Here is an 18,797-nt window from a genome sequence, read left to right on the forward strand (position 1 = left end):
TCTCAGAGGAATACCTCCGCGAGACATAGCCAGGCCGCATTGAATACCAGAGGCTCTTGCTCCTATTCATGGCCGCTAGTTGGCCTGGGGAGTTGAGGGCGGTCCTTGCTCTCTAGGTGGACTTCTGACCCCCCCCCCACTCTTCTACTATACCACCCTCCTTCTTTCCCTCTTCTTCATTCCCCTTTCTCACTCTCTCTTCTTCTCTTTATTCTCCTTTATTCTTTTCCTTTATTTTAATCCCAAAAAACTTGGTATGATTCGACCTCAGTCGGTCACCTAGCAGCACCCTTCCCCTATGTACAGATACTCAACTTCTCCTTGGCTACTAGGGAGAATCCATAGAGCATCATAATTGTTCAGTTCCACCGTCAAGGCGAAGCCCTAGTCCTATACCCCCAGGGTATCCGAGTATTTTGCATGCTTACTGAACTGTTTCTGTTATGTAATCTTGAGTTTACTTATCTTTTGTTCAGATAATACTACCGGATGTCCATATGTAGGCTACTTTGTTTACACTACATATTCTGTGAAGTTATCGTTTCATTGTATGTCGCATACCACTAAATAAAAAATTAAAAAAAAAAAAAAAAAAGAAAGCTAATGGACTGGGGTCCGTGGACAGAGCATATCGCTCCCGACAAGGATACCAAAGACACAACGTTGCTAAAGTTAAAGGGGCGATCCTCGTCAAGGTGCAAAATTTTAGAGCTGTACCCGCCACAACAGGGCACGAAGGTCAACTAGCGCCATATCCTGTTCCACCATCGTGGCGGGTTTAGTTAACGGACGAGGAACCATTCCAGCAATCTAAAGAACATGGCTGCAGCATGATAAACTTTGAAGTCTGGTAAACCGATACCAAAATCCTACCTTCTAGAGCTGTTATGACAGCAAGGAGTAAGGGGAAATCTTCCAATAGGGACACATGTTCTGGGGACAACTAAAACAAGAATCTCCCTAATGTTAAGGAGATTTCCTTTCTTTTCCTGTTGTGTTTTCCAGACAAGACGTGAAGAGAAATCTCCCCAGTGGGACACAGACAACAAAACAAATCCTGATAGGGGGTTTAACCTTTCCCTACTCTATCAGAAATTTAAAAAAAAAAACTTTTTGGCTGTACATACACCTGAATTTATTTGAAATATTCAATTATCCCCCACCACCACTACTTTATAGTAAAAAAAAAAAAAAAACTCAACCCTTGCCTTCTCAACTCCTACTGGGCACTGTTATATATGTTGTTATATCTGTTGTGACAGCTTCACTTTAAACATCTTTAGAAACAAAAATATAATATTCAGCATGTATATATTAACTTGTACTGATAAGTTAAACACGTGTCCAGAACTGAAGGAGCATGGCGGTGTTTTAAATGCACAGAAAACAAGCTAAAATATAAATTCTACAAAACCCTGCCAGATCCCATTTTAACAGCATGCACCATTGTATAAACAGATCTGTTGTAATTTTCAGTAAACTGACACACACTCTTTCATATATATTAATGCTTCATTAAGTACAGACAGTGTTCTTGTAAAAGTGTCAAATAGCAGCATACATTATGGGCATTAACTCATTTCAAGTAGGAGCTCATCAGTATAGGCAGTCTTAAATGTGTAAAATGTATGATTTGATACAATGCATGGGTTGTAGTAGTGCTGGAATCAGTGGGCTGGATTTTCACACATAGTTTTAACAGTGAACAGAAATAGGATGCCATGCTTAAACTGCATCTAATTTTTATATTTTGCACTTCCACCCACATTCATTTTTTGAAAACTACTCATTTGCATACATTAAAAAAATAGTACTGTTATTCAATTAAAGTTAAGTTTTATACATAACTAATACCAGGAAGTCACTGTTCCGAGGGGGAATATAGATTACAGTAATGTACTGTTTTTATGGGCAAAGCTTTACCACTTCCATCCACCTACACATTCCTAATGGCGATAGAGACAGACTTCATGATTGGAAAGTGGGAGGCACCTCTAGTTACCTGCACTATTTAACTGATAAAGGACAAGCAGGACAGTCCTGAGCCTTGTACAAACAAGTCTTTAATAGTAGCTCTGATTAATTATATATATATATATATATATATATATATATATATATATATATATATCTCCTCACAAGTTCCTTAGGTGGGCTAAAAGAGTAGGTAATGTCCAATGATGTGGCTGCGAAGCAATTACTAAATATAGGACACTGAGCTTTCACTCAGGGAAAATGTCAGCCCAACAAATAAATCTTTTTTTTGCCTGGTTTCACTTAACAAGTTCACATCTTAAAGGCAACCTGTGATTTTCCCACACAGCAGAATATACTAACATTTTCTTCACTGCATTGTCTCCATTCTGTCACTGGGAGCAAGGAAAGGCTATGAGATGTTCTTGTTAGAGCTTACACAGGGATGAGGGCTCTTTTCCTGTCCTTATGTGACAGTGATGAGCAACTCATCAAGCAACATCAAATGGGGGGGGGGGGTATTCCTCTTTACCTGACAACACTGGGTATTTGTTATCCTTCTTTTTGTCCTTCTTAAAGTGATACTAAAGTCTAATTTTTTTTTTAAATAACAAATATTTCATACTTATCTGCACTGTGTATTGATTTTGTACAGAGCAGCCCAGGTCCTCCTCTTCTTGGGTCCCTCTTTGGAGAGCCTGGCCCGTCCCTTCTGCTGAGTGCCCACACAGCAGCTTGCTATGGGGGCACCCGAGCTGACCTGCAGCTCCCTGTGTCCATTCAGACACGGAGCCGTGGCCCAGCCCCACCCCCCCTCTCTCCTGGTTGGCTCACTGACTTTGATTGAATGGTGGGAGCCAATGGCGCTTCGCTGCTGTCTCAGCCAATGAGGAAGGAGAGTCCTGGGCAGCCCAGTCTCTTGTGCAACATCACTGGATCGAGATGGGGCTCAGATAAGTATTAGGGGGGCTGCTGCACACAAAAGGCTTTTTATCTTAATGCATAGAATGCATTAAGATAAAAACCTTCTGTCTTTACAATCACTTTAACTTCAAGGTTTCTTCATGCATTCTATGCATGAAGGTAAAAAAACCTTTTGTGTGCAGCAGCTCCCACTAATACTTACCTGAGCCCCATCTCAATCCAGCAATGTGCACAAGAGCCTTTGCTCTCCGAGGACTCTCACGCCGCATTGGCTTTGTGCATTGGTCCAAATCATTTGGTGGAGAGGGGATTATGCTGTGGGGTTGTTTTTCAGGGGTTAGGCTTGGCCCCTTAGTTCCAGAGAAGGAAACTCCTGAGATGGGAGCACACCAAGACATTTTGGACAATTTCATGCTCCCAACTTTGTGGGAACAGTTTGAGGATGGCCCCCTTCCTGTTCCAACATGACTGCACACCAGTGCACAAACAAGGTCTTTAACATGGATGAGCGAGTTTGGGGTGGAGGAACTTGACTGGCCTGCACAGAATCCTTACCTCAACCCTATAGGGCACCTTTGGGATAATTTAGAGCGGAGACTGCGAGCCAGGCCTTCTCGTCCAACATCAGTGTCTGAGCTCACAAATGAGCTACTGCAAGAATGGTAAAACATTCCTATAGACACACTACTAAACCTTGTGGACAGCATTCCTAGAAGAGTTGAAGCTGTTATAGCTGCGAAGGGTGGACCGACACAATATTGAACCCTACGGACTAACACTGGTATGCCATTAAAGCTCATGTGTGTATAAAGGCAGGCGTCCAAATACTTTTGACAATATAGTGTGTATATACAGGATCTCAAAGTGAATACACCCCTCACATTTTTGTAAATATTTTATATCTTTTCATGTGACAACACTGAAGAAATGACACTTTACTAGAACCTAAAGTAGTGAGTATACAGCTTGTATAACAGTGTAAATTTGCTGTCCCCTCAATATAATTTCACCACACAGCCATTAATGTCTAAACCACTGGCAAAAAAGTGAAAACAGCCCTAAGCGAAAATGCGTCGCTTTAACTGCTAATTGCGCGGACATGCAATGCTGTACCCAAACGAAATTTGCATCCTTTTCTTCCCACAAATAGAGCTTTCTTTTGATGGTATTTGATCACCTCTGCCGTTTTTATTTTTTGTGCTATAAACGGAAAAAGACCGAAAATTTTGAAAAAAAATTATATTTTCTACTTTTTGTTATAAAAAAAAATCCAATAATCTCAATTTTAGTCATACATTTAGGCCAAAATGTATTCGGCCACATGTCTTTTGTAAAAAAAATGTCAATAAGCATATATTTATTGGTTTGCACAAAAGTTATAGTGTCTACAAACTACGGTACATTTTCTGGAATTTACACAGCTTTTAGTTTATGACTGCCTATGTCATTTCTTGAGGTGCTAAAATGGCAGGGCAGTACAATACCCCCCCAAATGACCCCATTTTGGAAAGTAGACACCCCAAGGAAATTGCTGAGAGGCATGTTGAGCCCATTGAATATTAATTTTTTTTTGTCCCAAGTGATTGAATAATGACAAAAAAAAAAATTACAAAAAGTTGTTACTAAATGATATATTGCTCACACAGCCCATGGGCATAAGTGGAATTGCACCCCAAAATACATTTAGCTGCTTCTCCTGAGTATGGGGATACCACATGTGTGGGAATTTTTGGGAGCCTAGCCGCGTACGGGGCCCCGAAAACCAAGCACCGCCTTCAGGATTTCTAAGGGCGTAAATTTTTGATTTCACTCCTCACTACCTATCACAGTTTTGAAGGCCATAAAATGCCAAGATGGCACAAAACCCCCCAAATGACCCCATTTTGGAAAGTAGACACCCCAAGCTATTTGCTGAGAGGCATGTTGAGTCCATGGAATATTTTATATTTTGATACAAGTTGCAGGAAAGTGACAATTTTTTTTTTTTGTACAAAGTTGTCACTAAATGATATATTGCTCAAACATGCAATGGGCATATGTGGAATTACACCCCAAAATACATTCTGCTGCTTCTCCTGAGTACGGGGATACCACATGTGTGGGACTTTTTGGGAGCCTAGCTGCATACGGGGCCCCGAAACCAAGCACCGCCTTCAGGATTTCTAAGGGCGTAAAGTTTTGATTTCACTCCTCACTACCTATCACAGTTTTGAAGGCCATAAAATGCCCAGATGACACAACCCCCCCCCCCCCTAAATGACCCCATTTTGGAAAGTAGACATCCCAAGCTATTTGCTGAGAGGCATGTTGAGTCCATGGAATATTTTATATTTTGACACAAGTTGCAGGAAAGTGACAATTGTTTTTTTTTTTTGCACAAAGTTGTCACTAAATGATATATTGCTCAAACATGCCATGGGCATATGTGGAATTACACCCCAAAATACATTCTGTTGCTTTTCCTGAGTACAGGCATACCACATGTGTGGGACTTTTTGGGAGCCTAGCCGCGCACGGGGCCCCGAAAACAAAGCACCGCCTTCAGGATTTCTAAGGGCGTAAAGTTTTGATTTCACTCCTCACTACCTATCACAGTTTCGAAGGCCATAAAATGCCAAGATAGCACAAAACCCCCCCAAATGACCCAGTTTTAGAAAGTAGACACCCCAAGCTATTTGCTGAGAGGCATGGTGAGTATTTTGCAGCTCTCATTTGTTTTTGAAAATGAAGAAAGACAAGAAAAAAAAAAGTTTATTTCTTTTTTCAATTTTCAAAACTTGGTGACAAAAAGCGAGGTCTGCAAAATGCTCACTATACCTCTCAGCAAATAGCTTGGGGTGTCTACTTTCCAAAATAGGGTCATGGGGGGGGGGGGGTTGTGCCACCTGGGCATTCCATGGCCTCCGAAACTGTGATAGGCAGTGAAGAGTGAAATAAAAAATGTACTCCCTTAGAAAGCCTGAAGGCGGTGCTTGGTTTTCGGGGTCCCGTACGCGGCTAGGCTCCCAAAAAGTCTCACACATGTGGTATCCCCGTACTCAGGAGAAGCAACAGAATGTATTTTGGGGTGTAATTTCACATATTCCCATGGCATGTTTGAGCAATATATCATTTAGTGACAACTTTGTGCAAAAAAAAAAAAAAAAAAATTGTCTTTTTCCTGCAACTTGTGTCACAATATAAAATATTCCATGGACTCTACATGCCTCTCAGCAAATAGCTTGGGGTATCTACTTTCCAAAATGGGGTCATTTGGGGGGGGGGGGGTTAACTGTCCTGGCATTTTATGCACAACCTTTAGAAGCTTATGTCACACATCACCCACTCTTCTAACCACTTGAAGACAAAGCCCTTTCTGACACTTTTTGTTTACATGAAAAAATAATTTTTTTTGCAAGAAAATTACTTTGAACCCCACACATTATATATTTTTTTAAAGCAAATGCCCTACAGATTAAAATGGTGGGTGTTTAATTTTTTTGTTTTTTCACACAGTATTTGCGCAGCGATTTTTCAAACGCATTTTTTTGGGAAAAAACACACTTTTTAAAATTTTAACGCACTAAAACACACTATATTGCCCAAATGTTTGATGAAATAAAAAAGATGATCTTAGGCCGAGTACATGGATACCAAACATGACATGCTTTAAAATTGCGCACAAACGTGCAGAGGCGACAAACTAAATACATTATTAAAAGCCTTTAAAAGCCTTTACAGGTTATCACTTTAGATTTACAGAGGAGGTCTACTGCTAAAATTACTGCCCTTGATCTGACCTTCGTGGTGATACCTCACATGCATGGTGCAATTGCTGTTTACATTTGACGCCAGACCGACGCTTGCGTTCGCCTTTGCGCGAGAGCAGGGGGGGACAGGGGTGCTTTTTTTTTTTTTTTCCTTTATTATTTTTTTGCTTTTTTATCTTATTTTAAAACTGTTCCTTTCATTTTTATTGTTATCTCAGGGAATGTAAATATCCCCTATGATAGCAATAGGTAGTGACAGGTACTCTTTTTTGAAAAAACTGGGGTCTGTTAGACCCTAGATCTCTCCTCTGCCCTCAAAGCATCTGACCACACCAAGATCAGTGTGATAAAATGCTTTCCCAATTTCCCGATGGCGCTGTTTACATCTGGCGAAATCCGGCGAAGTCATGAAATGCTCGTAGCTTCCGGTTTCTTAGGCCATAGAGATGTTTGGAGCCACTCTGGTCTCTGATCACCTCTATGGTCAGCTGGCTGAATCACCGGCTGCATTCTCAGGTTCCCTGTTGGGACAGGAGAGCCAGAGAAAAACATGGAAGACGGTCCCTCCCACTGCTTGTAAAAGCAGTCTAGAGGCTTATTAGCCACTAGGATTGCTTTTACATGAAAGCCGACCGCTGGCTGAAAAGAATGATACCAAGATGATACCTAAACCTGCAAGCATCATTCTGGTATAACCACTCAAAGTCCAGCAACATACCAGTACGTTGCTGGTCCTTGTTGGGCATATATTGTAAACTTTTTTTTCATGCAGCCTGTGGGCTGAACGAAAAAAAGAGGATTGATCGGTGGGTATGCCCACCATTAGAATACCTCCCTTCATCCACCCACTTCTAATGATGGGCATACATGCACCGTATATATATGCTGAAGCATGGGGGCATCCTCCCGCAAAAGTTAGGAGCAAATCGCTCCTCCGCCCTCTGCTGCCCCCACGCTTCGGCATATATGCTGAAGTATGTAACTGTGGTGGTGGAATCACCTTCGACAGCGCTGGAGTCATGGCTTTATGTATCGTGGGAGCAAACGCTGTTGCTGTCAAGATAAATAAATCTGCGCTGCAACTGAATGGCGTACCTGCTAAGCAAATGGTGGTTAACAATAAAACAAAGTAACGTTACAGTATAACAGTAAGACTTACCATACCTGCAAAGCAAATACAAAAAAAACATAGTAAAAAATAAAACATTTAACGCAACCTGTGCCTAAAATATATATATGCCGAAGCATGGGGGCATCCTCCCACAAAAGGCAGGAGCAAATCGGTCCTCAACCCACTGCTGCCCCCACGCTTCCGCATATATGCTTAAGTATGTAACTGTGGTGGTGAAATCACCTCCGACAGCGCTGGAGTCACGGCTTTATATATCGTGGGAGCAAACGCTGTTGCTGTCAAGATAAATCCGCGCTGCAACTGAATGGCGTAACTGCTAAGCAAATGATGGTTAACAATAAAACAAAGTAACATTACAGTATAACAGTAAGACTTACCATACCTGCAAAGCAAATACAAAAAAAACATAGTAAAAAATAAAACATTTAACGCAACCTGTGCCTAAAATATAAATATGCCGAAGCATGGGGGCATCCTCCCACAAAAGGCAGGAGCAAATCGCTCCTCCACCCACTGCTGCCCCCACGCTTCTGCATATATGCTGAAGTATGTAACTGTGGTGGTGAAATCACCTCCGACAGCGCTGGAGTCACGGCTTTATGTATCGTGGGAGCAAACGCTGTTGCTGTCAAGATAAGTAAATCCGCTCTGCAGCTGAATGGCGTACCTGAAAACAAAAAAATGGTTACCAACAAAACACATATCTGAAAAGCAAACATGGTAAAACATAATAACAATAAAACATTGCAGAATAGAATACAGTAAAAAAGAGCAGAACAATAGAGAGAGAATAGAGAGAGAGAACAATAAAACGACAACTATTTTTGTGTTTTTTTATTTTATATTTTTTTGTGTTTTTATTTATTTTATTTTTTTTTTACACTTTTTTTAGTAACTTTAACTTTTGTAACTGGTACCAGGTTTGGGTCTCTCAAAATGCGATGGCATCTTGGGAGACCCTGTGAAAGTGTGTCCTAGTCTGTGCAATGCTGTACCCTACGCTAATACTCAACTAGTGTATGGTAGCGTGCAAAACATTCACCAATGCATAGACCAGGATTGTCAGGACAGGAGGGACAATAATACCGGGTGTCACGCCTAAATCCGCACTTGCTACAGACACGACATCTTCTTTGGGGGGCTCGTTGGGTAGGGGTACTCGAGAGGACATAAGGAAAATGCCTCTCATGCAGCCAGCTTACTGCATTTGGTTGGGGAAGGTGAGGTGGAGCACCCTCTGGAAACAGAAGGGCTCTGACGATCTCTTCCTGGAATTTAAGGAAGGATCCAGTCCGTCCTGAAGCTCTGTATAGCACATGAGCGTTCAGCAAAGCCAACTGAAATAAATAAACAGACACTTTTTTGTACCAGCGTCTGGCCTTACGGGCATCTAGGTAAGGCGCCAACAACTGGTCGTTGAGGTCCACCCCTCCCATATTTTGGTTAAATTCGTGGACACAGAGGGGTTTCTCCACAACACCAGTCGCCATAGTAATTTGGACCGTCGTGTGTGCATGAAGGGAGGTAAGAACGAAAACATTCTTATTGTCCCTCCACTTCATAGCGAGCAAATTATTACACTGCAAGCAGGCTCTCTCCCCCAGCCTAAGACGGGAATCTACAAGCCGCTGGGGAAAGCCCCGGTGATTAGGTCGCACGGTGCCACATGCTCCAATCTGTTGATCAAAAAGGTGACTAAAAAGTGGCACGCTTGTGTAATAATTGTCCACGTACAAGTGGTACCCCTTTCCAAATAAGGGTGACACCAAGTCCCACACTATCTTGCCAGCGCTTCCTATGTAGTCAGGGCAGTTTGTCAGCTCTACGTGACTATCTTTGCCCTTGTAAACCATAAATCTACATATATAGCCTGTGGCCCTGTCACAGAGCTTATACATCTTGACCCCGTATCTGGCACGCTTGCTGGGAAGGTACTGTTTGAATGACAAGCGGCCAGAAAACGTAATGAGGGACTCATCAATGCAGACAACTAGATGGGGAGTAAACAAGTCTGCAAAACGCTGGTTGAAGTGGTTTACGAGGGGCCGAATTTTGTAGAGCCGATCGTATCCAGAGTCTCCATGAGGACGACAGAGTTCATTGTCATTGAAGTGCATGAACCACAAAAAATGCTCATATCGTCCCCTGGCCATGGAAGCAGAGAAAACGGGCATATGGTAAATTGGGTCAGTGGACCAATATAACCGCAACTCTTTTTATTTATGCCCATGTTGAGGGAAAGGCCCAGAAAGATCTTAAATTCGAAGACCGTAATTGGTCTCCAATCTCTGGCAAGGGAGGACTGGGGATTAGCGGCGACGTGTTGACCAGCGTATAAATTGCTTTGGTCCACAATAGATCTATAGAGATCTTCGGTGAAAAACAGCAAATAAAAATCCAGTGGCGTAAAATCATCTGTTTCCACCTGAATTCCGGGTTGGCCAGTGAATGGGGGAAGTACGGGTGCTGCAGAAGTGGTGGGTTCCCAATTCGGATTGGCGAATGCAGCAGGAAGGGCACTATGGGCACGACGGGCCTGTGTTCATCTTCTTGGTGGCAGTGGGACACTACTAGTGCTTGCCACCTCGCCAGCTTGAACTGCACTTATGGGACTCGCCACGTCACCACGTGATACTGCAGTGCTGGATGTACGACCAGGGTGTACTAGGCCGCTGGTGCTTGCCAGTTCACCAGAAGGAATAGCGGCGCTAGTACTTCTCTGATCCATAAGAGGGACCTGCGATTCTTGCACTTCAAGGACAGAAAAAGAAGATTGGGGTCTGGTACGCCTGACCTTAGCAGGGACCACAACTCCGTCGTCAGAGCTATCTGTCATGGAGCCGCTGTCCTCTACAGGATTGTATTCTGAGCCTGAATCTGACAGATCAGTGACTTCCTCTTCACTATCTGTCATGCTCAGAAACGTGTAGGCCTCTTCACTAGTGTACCTTCGATTTGCCATTTTAGGCTCTAAATTTAGGGGTACACTAGTGAGACTCACAGGCAAAAAAGCTTCTGACTGTCAGCGACTGTATCAAAACGCTACCAAAAAACTGTTAGCGATCGCAGGGATAAGGCCTGACTCTGCGAACGCTGCAGTTATGTGTGCTTAGTGTTTTGTAAGTGTCAGTGATCAATCGATACTGCACTTGGGTGGACTGGGCAGGGCTGGGCCGAGGGGCAAAATGCAGGTGCTAGCAGGTATCTGGGCTGATCCCGCTAACACTGTGTTTATGGGAACCCTAAACTGCTGGGGATGCTAGTATAGATCTGATCGGATCAGATATTGATCCATTCAGATACTATAGCACTAAGGGAGGTGTATGCTGCGTGCGTGGGTGTTAGCGGTACTGGCACTAACCTGACGCTGCCTGGGGCGACGCAGACCTTATCTGACCCTAAAAAACTTAGGTAACGTCCCTGTCCATGCCTGCTGGACAATGAGTCAGCGGTAATATGCACCTTACCGCTGACCGTCCTGTCCAGTGAGGCATTGACATTGCCTTCCACATGCCGGTAGAGAGCTGGAATCGCCTTCCGTGAGAAAAAGTGGCATTTGGGTACCTGCTACTGAGGAACTGCACATTCCACAAACTCACAGAAGGGGGCAGAGTTTACCAACTGAAAAGGCAGCAGTTGAAGTGCTAGCAATTTTGCCAAGCTAGCATTCAACCGCTGGGCATGTGGATGGCTGGGAGCGAACTTCTTTCGGTGGTGCAGCAGCTGGGGCAGGGAAATTTGCCTGGTACAATCTGACATCCGTGTACCGAAAGCAGACTGCCCACAAGTACTTGGCTGTGACACACCTAATTCTACACCTTCATTCCTCTCAGTGCAGGTCTCAGAGGACTGAAGGTAAGGTGGGGTTGGAGATCTCAGCTGATGAGGAGCAAGGAGAGGTCCTCTTTGTTCTTTGGTGTAGGTCTTTTAGCTACGCTTGCCAACGAACTGCATGGCAGGTCAACATATGTCTGGTCAAGCATGTGGTGCCCAAGCGTGAGATGTTTTGGCCATGCGAGATACGCTTGAGACATATGTTGCAAATAGCAGCGGTGCGATCTGATGCACTCATCTCAAAAAAGGCCCACACCAAAGAACTTTTGGAATAACGCGCAGAGACAGCAGCGTCCTGCACATGCGGCGCTTTGGGGTGTGATGCAGTCAGTGTGCTGCCCTTAGGCTGGCCCCTGGAGGGCATCCTGCCTCGTTGGTGATGTGCCTCCTCCTCCTCTCTCCTATCAGGCACCCACGTTGAGTCAGTGACCTCATCATCACCTCCCTCCTCTTCACTGGAGCAAACCTGGCAGTATGCTGCAGCAGGGGGAGCATGACTGCCAGACTGCTGTCCTTCTTGGGCACCCCCTCTGTCCGTGCTCACGTTACTGCCTTCATCTAGCTCAGTATCATCAACAGAGCCTTCTAAACGCTGGGCGTCCTCCTGGAGCATGTACCCAACACTGTGGTCAAACAGTTTGAGGGACTCCTCAGGAGGACATGGTGGGGCTAGGGAAGGAGTCACTGATGCCATTGAGCCGAGGGAAGAGGCCACGTTGGCAGCTGCTTTGCCAGACAAAGTACCCTGAGCTTGGGTGAGAGAGGATGAGGAGGATGAGGACAGCTTGGTCGACCAAATCTGATACTGCAGCTAGCAAAATCAACTGCCTGCCTGTAGTATGAGAACACCACCAACCTTCTACAGGTAGCTTTAGCTGAACACTGTGCAGAGCTTGCAAAAAACTAACTTGTAGCTTATTTAGCTGCTTGCAGTAGTGATAGGATCAGGAAAACACCACCAACCTTCTACAGGTAGCTTTAAGTGAACACTGTGCAGAGCTCGCAAAAAAATAACTTGTAGCTTATTTAGCTGCCTGCGGTAGTGATAGGATCAGGAAAACACCAACAACCTTCGACAGGTAGCTTTCGCTGAACACTGTGCAGAGGTCGCACTACACTAACTTGTAGTTTTAGCTGAACACTGTTCAGAGGACGCACTACACTAACTTGTAGCTTTAGCTGAACACTGTGCAGAGGTCGCACTACACTAACTTGTAGTTTTAGCTGAACACTGTGAGGAGGATGCACTACACTAACTTGTAGCTTTAGCTGAACACTGTGAGGAGGACGCACTACCCTAACTTGTAGCTTTAGCTGAACACTGTGCACTACACTAACTTGTAGTTTTAGCTGAACACTGTGAGGAGGACGCACTACACTAACTTGTAGCTTATTTAGCTGCCTGCGGTAGTGATAGGATCAGGAAAACACCACCAACCTTCTACAGGTAGCTTTAGGTGAACACTGTTCAGATGACGCATTACACTAACTTGTAGCTTTAGCTGAACACTGTGCAGAGGTCGCACTACATTAACTTGTAGTTTTAGCTGAACACTGTGAGGAGGACGCACTACACTAACTTGTAGCTTTAGCTGAACACTGTGAGGAGGACGCACTACCCTAACTTGTAGCTTTAGCTGAACACTGTGCACTACACTAACTTGTAGTTTTACCTGAACACTGTGCAGAGCTCGCAAAAAACTAACTTGTAGCTTATTTAGCTGCCTGCGGTAGTGATAGGATCAGGAAAACACTACCAACCTTCTACAGGTAGCTTTAGCTGAACACTGTGCAGCGGTCGCACTACACTAACTTGTAGTTTTAGCTGAACACTGTGAGGAGGATGCACTACCCTAACTTGTAGCTTTAGCTGAACACTGTGCAGAGGTCACACTAAACTAACTTGTAGCTTTAACTGAACACTGTGAGGAGTACGCACTACACTAACTTGTAGTTTTAGCTGAACACTGTGCAGAGGTCACACTAAACTAACTTGTAGCTTTAACTGAACACTGTGAGGAGGATGCACTACACTAACTGTAAATAGTCTAGCTGCCTGACTGTGGTACTAATAGGATCAAAAGAACACCAGCAATTTTCTTCAGGTAGCTGTAAATACTGTAACAAGACAAGCCTTCCTGTCAGTAGGAAGATAACAGGAACGGATCTAGCTAAACTGAATACAGTGTGTATATATATATATATATATATATATATATATATATATATATATATATATATATATACACACATATACATATACACACACACACACACAAACACCTGGGATGCATATATATATATATATATATATACACACAATACACTGTAAGTGCAGCTAACTCACTGACTGTCCTGCCTAATCTATCTAACTTAAATCAAATGACACTGTCTCTCTGTCTATCTCTTTCAACGCCGGAACACACACTACACAGGGCCGCCGTGCAGGCGGCCTTATATAGTGGGGGGCGTGTACTAAATCCCCTGAGCCATAATTGGCCAAAGCTTCCTTGGCTTTGGCCAATTACGGCTCTCTGTTCAGACGGCGCTGTGATTGGCCAAGCATGCGAGTCATAGTGCATGCTTGGCCAATCATCAGCCAGCAATGCACGGCCCATATCGTTCGCAATTCGGCGACCGGGCGAACAGACAATGTCCGAGTCGAACATGGGTTCGACTCGAACACGAAGCTCATCCCTACTGGAGACATGCTTGGCCAGTCCATCCCCTTTACCCTCAGCTTCTTTAGCAAGGCAGTGGTCATCTTGGAGGTGCAGGCAGCTAAATAAGTTATGTTATGTTGGAATACTGCCGTGCAGCCCAGTCTCTGAAGGGAGGGGATCATGCTCTGTTTTAGTATGTCACAGTACAAGTTGGCATTCATGGTTCTCTCAATGAACTGCAGCTTCCCAGTGTCGGCAGCCACCACAGGACATAGTTCCAGTAGTCCTTCATCTGCTTGTCTTCAGCAAACTGCAGGTTTTCTTGGGCATCATCTTTAGAAGAAGCTTCCTTCTGGGATGACAGCCATGCAGACCAATTTGAGTCAGTGTGCGGCGTATGGTCTGAGCACTGACAGGCTGACCCCCCACCCCTTTCAACTTCTGCAGCAATGCTGGAAGCACTCATATGTCTATTTCCCAAACACAACCTCTGGAAATGCTAAGCAGGTGCACTCAACTTCTTTGATGGACCATGGCGAGGCCTGTTCTGAGTGGAACAGTGGCCTGTTAAACCGCTGTATGGTCTTGGCCACCGTGCTGCAGCTCAGTTTCAGGGTCTTGGTAATCTTCTTAAAGCCTAGGCCATCCCAATGTAGAGAACAAAAAACCCTAACTACTAAGCTTGAAGGACTGTAACGGTACCACTGGGTAAAAAAGTATCAAAATTGTTTATTATACAGAGTAAAATTGTTGGACAAGCATGAACAAAATGTACACATGTACTACAAACAAGACACGAAAGAAAGCACGGATATATGTTCTTCTTAGTGTTGATTCTCACCAACCCCACTGCAGTGGGGGATGAGAGACTCGCTGTGGTTTTGATGCAGATTGCATTTCACGGGACATAGCCTGCTTCTTCAGGAAAGTATCATGCAGTCATACACTGAAATTAACAATAAACCTAATTTTTTGCACCATAAGACGCACTTTTTTCCCCAAAAAAAGGGAGCAAAATGGGGGGTGCGTCTTATGGAGCGAATACTGACCAGGCCAACCCCCCAATTACTGTGATTACTGAATACTGTGAATACTGTAATTAACACTTACAAGGTGCTCAGCCTCCCCCACTGCAGGGACCAGGTGCTCAGTCACACACCGCAGGGACCAGGTGCTCAGCCACCCACCACAGGGACCAGGTGCTCAGCCACCCACTGCAGGGACCAGGTGCCAGCCCAGCCACCCACTGCCGGGACCAGGTGCCAGCCCAGCCACCCACTGCCGGGACCAGGTGCCGGCCCAGCCACCCACTGCCGGGACCAGGTGCCGGCCCAGCCACCCACTGCCGGGACCAGGTGCCGGCCCAGCCACCCACTGCCGGGACCAGATGCCAGCCCAGCCACCCACTGCCAGGACGAGGTGCCAGCCCAGCCACCCACTACCAGGACCAGGTGCCAGCCCAGCCACCCACTGCAGGGACCAGGTGCCAGCTCAGCCACCCAGTGCAGGGCCAGGGACCAGGTGCTAAAGCAGAAAGAATCATAAAGCAGAAAAGACTAGCATATAAAATTCCTTTTAAACTGGAGGTAGTAAATTATGCTAAGGGAACATGGAAACAGAGCAGCGGAGAGACATTTTGGGTCACCTCCAACTGAAAAAATGGTAACAGAGTAGAGGAAACAGGAGGATCAGCTGCAAAAAGCAAATAAAAGTAAGCACACTTTTCGTGGGCATGCTGCAAAGTGGCCACAGTTAGACGTGGACATGAAAGAATGGATCACACGTCACCGGAATAATGGATTCTCAGGCTCTCCAAAAATTATAATATATGAAGCCAAACGCTTTGCTGTAGAGAAAGGCATACAGGATTTTACTGGATCATCATCAAGGTGCTACAGATTTATGAGGTGTTGTGACCTTGTTATGCGCACCAAAACTAGAATTGCGCAAAAAATGCCAAAAGAATATGAATCTAAGATTCTGTCTTTTCATAAATTTGTAATTGATGCTAGGAAGAAAAATGGTTTTGAAATTGGCCAGATTGGGAATATGGATGAAGTCCTGCTAACTTTTGATGAGCCATCTAATAGGACTGTTGATCTAAAAGGTGTCAAAACCATAACCGTGAAAACCTCAGGACATGGGAAAACACATTACACAGTTGTGTTGTCCAGCTGAGCAGTTGGCACCAAATTGCCGCCCATGGTAATTTTCAAAAGGAAAACCTTTCTGAAAGAAGTGATTCCACAAGGAGTTGTACATGTTCATGAGAAAGGATGGATGGATGAAAATTGAATGAGAGTATGGGTTGAAAAAGTGTGGTCCAAACGTCCTAGTGGGCTTCTGAAAAAACCTTCCTTATTAGTGATTGACCAGTTTAGAGCACATATTAGCGAAACTACAAAAAAGTACTAACGAAGTGAAGACTCATTTAGCTGTAATTCCTGGGGTCTTACCAACCAGTTGCAACCTCTCGATATTTCCATCAACAAACCATTTAAAGTCTTTATGCGAGAACAGTGGAACAAATGGATGGCTGCTGGTAATCATGATCTGACACCTACTGGATGAATGAAGAGTCCCACTGTCACTCAAGTTTGTGGATGGGTGAAAACATCATGGCACTCAGTGGAGGAGGAAATCGATGTACAGTCATTAAAAAAATGTGGCATTAGCAATGCCTTAGATGGAACTGAAGATTGTATTGTATTTGAAGATAGTGAAGAAAGTGATGTCAGTGATTGTGAGCAACTGAGCTTTATAAAAGTCTGACACTAGTGATGAGTTCTTGGGGTTCCCAGAAAACTAGAAGAGTACTCGAACCTTAAAGTCTCTCCTCATTTGTTAATGACAGTGATGATGGTTCTTAATGCCATTGTTGACTGCTGTTCACTTTACATGGTTGAAATATTGTTTTGTTATATTTTATTAAATATTTTAGTACACCATTTGTTTCAGAATATTTTTTTCTCTTGTTTTCCTCCTCTAAAACCTAGGTGCGTCTTATGGTGCGAAAAATACGGTATATATCAGTTAGTCACACTTTGTCACTCAGTACAGTGGCTCAATAATCTGTTACCGCATACCTTAAGGTTTATGCAAAAACAAAAAAATCAAAGCAAGAGTCATATATACTCTTCATACAGTCAGCCGCTACCACCTTCTGAGTGGATAGGATAGTCCACACACAACATATGGGAGAGCCAAGCTCCTATGTGATCATAATGTGGAAATGTCTGAAACAATATATCATATGGATAACCCAACAACAGGTATAGTAAGCTAACATAATACCACATATATCTTGTATTGTGGCCAAAGGATGCCACAAAGTAGGGTTCCTCAAGGTTACAATCTACACCCCTACTCCCCAGTTTAGAAATACAAATACAAATCACTTAAACTGTCAGCAATTGCTGGCAATACTAAAGGGAACACCCACCATCCTTACAAGGCTCTTTCAAAAAATGGCACTAAAGTCGGATACTTACCCATCATTTCTTATACTTCAGACTATGGCCTAGGTCAGATGGCCAAGACTTTGAAAGATGTGATGCAGAGTGACCAGCCAGAAGTTCCTCAGTGACAGTGCTCTGTATCCAAATTACTCCTAAATCCCCTTGTGCAGCAAAGACCCCAAACACACCTCCAAGATGACCACTGCCTTGATAAAGAAGCTGAGGGTAAAGGTGATGGACTGGCCAAGCATGTCTCTGGACCTAAACATAATTGAGCATCTGTGGGGCATCCTCAAACAGAAGGTGGAGGTGTGCAAGGTCTCTAACATCCACCAGCTCCGTGATGTCGTCATGGAGGAGTAAAAGAGGACTCCAATGGCAACCTGTGAAGCGCTGGTGAACTCCATGCCCAAGAGGGTTAAGGCAGTGCTGGAAAATAATGATGGCCACACAAAATATTGACACTTTGGGCCCAATTTGAACATTTTCACTTAGAGGTGTACTCACTTTTGTTGCCGGCGGTTTAGACATTAATAGCTGTGTGTTGAGTTATTTTGAGGGGACAGCAAATTTACTGTTATACAAGCTGTACATTCACTACATTGTAGCAAAGTGTCATTTCTTCAGTGCTGTCACATGAAAAGATATAATAAAATATTTACAAAAATGTGAGGTGTGTACTTACTTTTGTGAGATACTGTATACATTACATAATCTCTGTCCTCAGCTGCTAGCTAAGTGGCTTGGAGAGATGGGGGTGGTGAAACAGCAATGCACTGATCTTCTCAGAGAATGGCTGTACAGGGAGGCATGTCAGCACATGTCTTGGCCATTGGAGGACAGGCAAACTGTTCTCCCAGCACAGCCAAAAACTGACCAAACTGCGATGAATGTGCTCTCATGTTTGGCATGGTCAGTTTGAAATAGGAAAGCAGGGGGACAGATATTTCACAAAAAGGAAGCAACACACAGAAAAGGATACTTTTTAACATAAGTACATGGTACAAGAGACACATACTGTATCAGGAATATGAAATGTTGGGGTAACAAATTCTTTAATTAC

The 18,797-nt window shown here is 44.0% G+C and overlaps 1 protein-coding gene across 2 annotated transcripts in view; it reads right to left on the reverse strand.

Moving 5' to 3' along the window:
- The window catches only part of ZBBX (zinc finger B-box domain containing), a 427,325-nt gene that overhangs the window by 10,384 nt on the left and 398,144 nt on the right, over positions 1–18,797 (reverse strand). The gene's annotated exons all lie outside the window — the stretch shown is intronic.

The sequence above is a fragment of the Aquarana catesbeiana genome, linkage group LG04, assembly GCF_042186555.1.
Source record: "Aquarana catesbeiana isolate 2022-GZ linkage group LG04, ASM4218655v1, whole genome shotgun sequence".
NCBI classification, from domain to species: domain Eukaryota; kingdom Metazoa; phylum Chordata; class Amphibia; order Anura; family Ranidae; genus Aquarana; species Aquarana catesbeiana.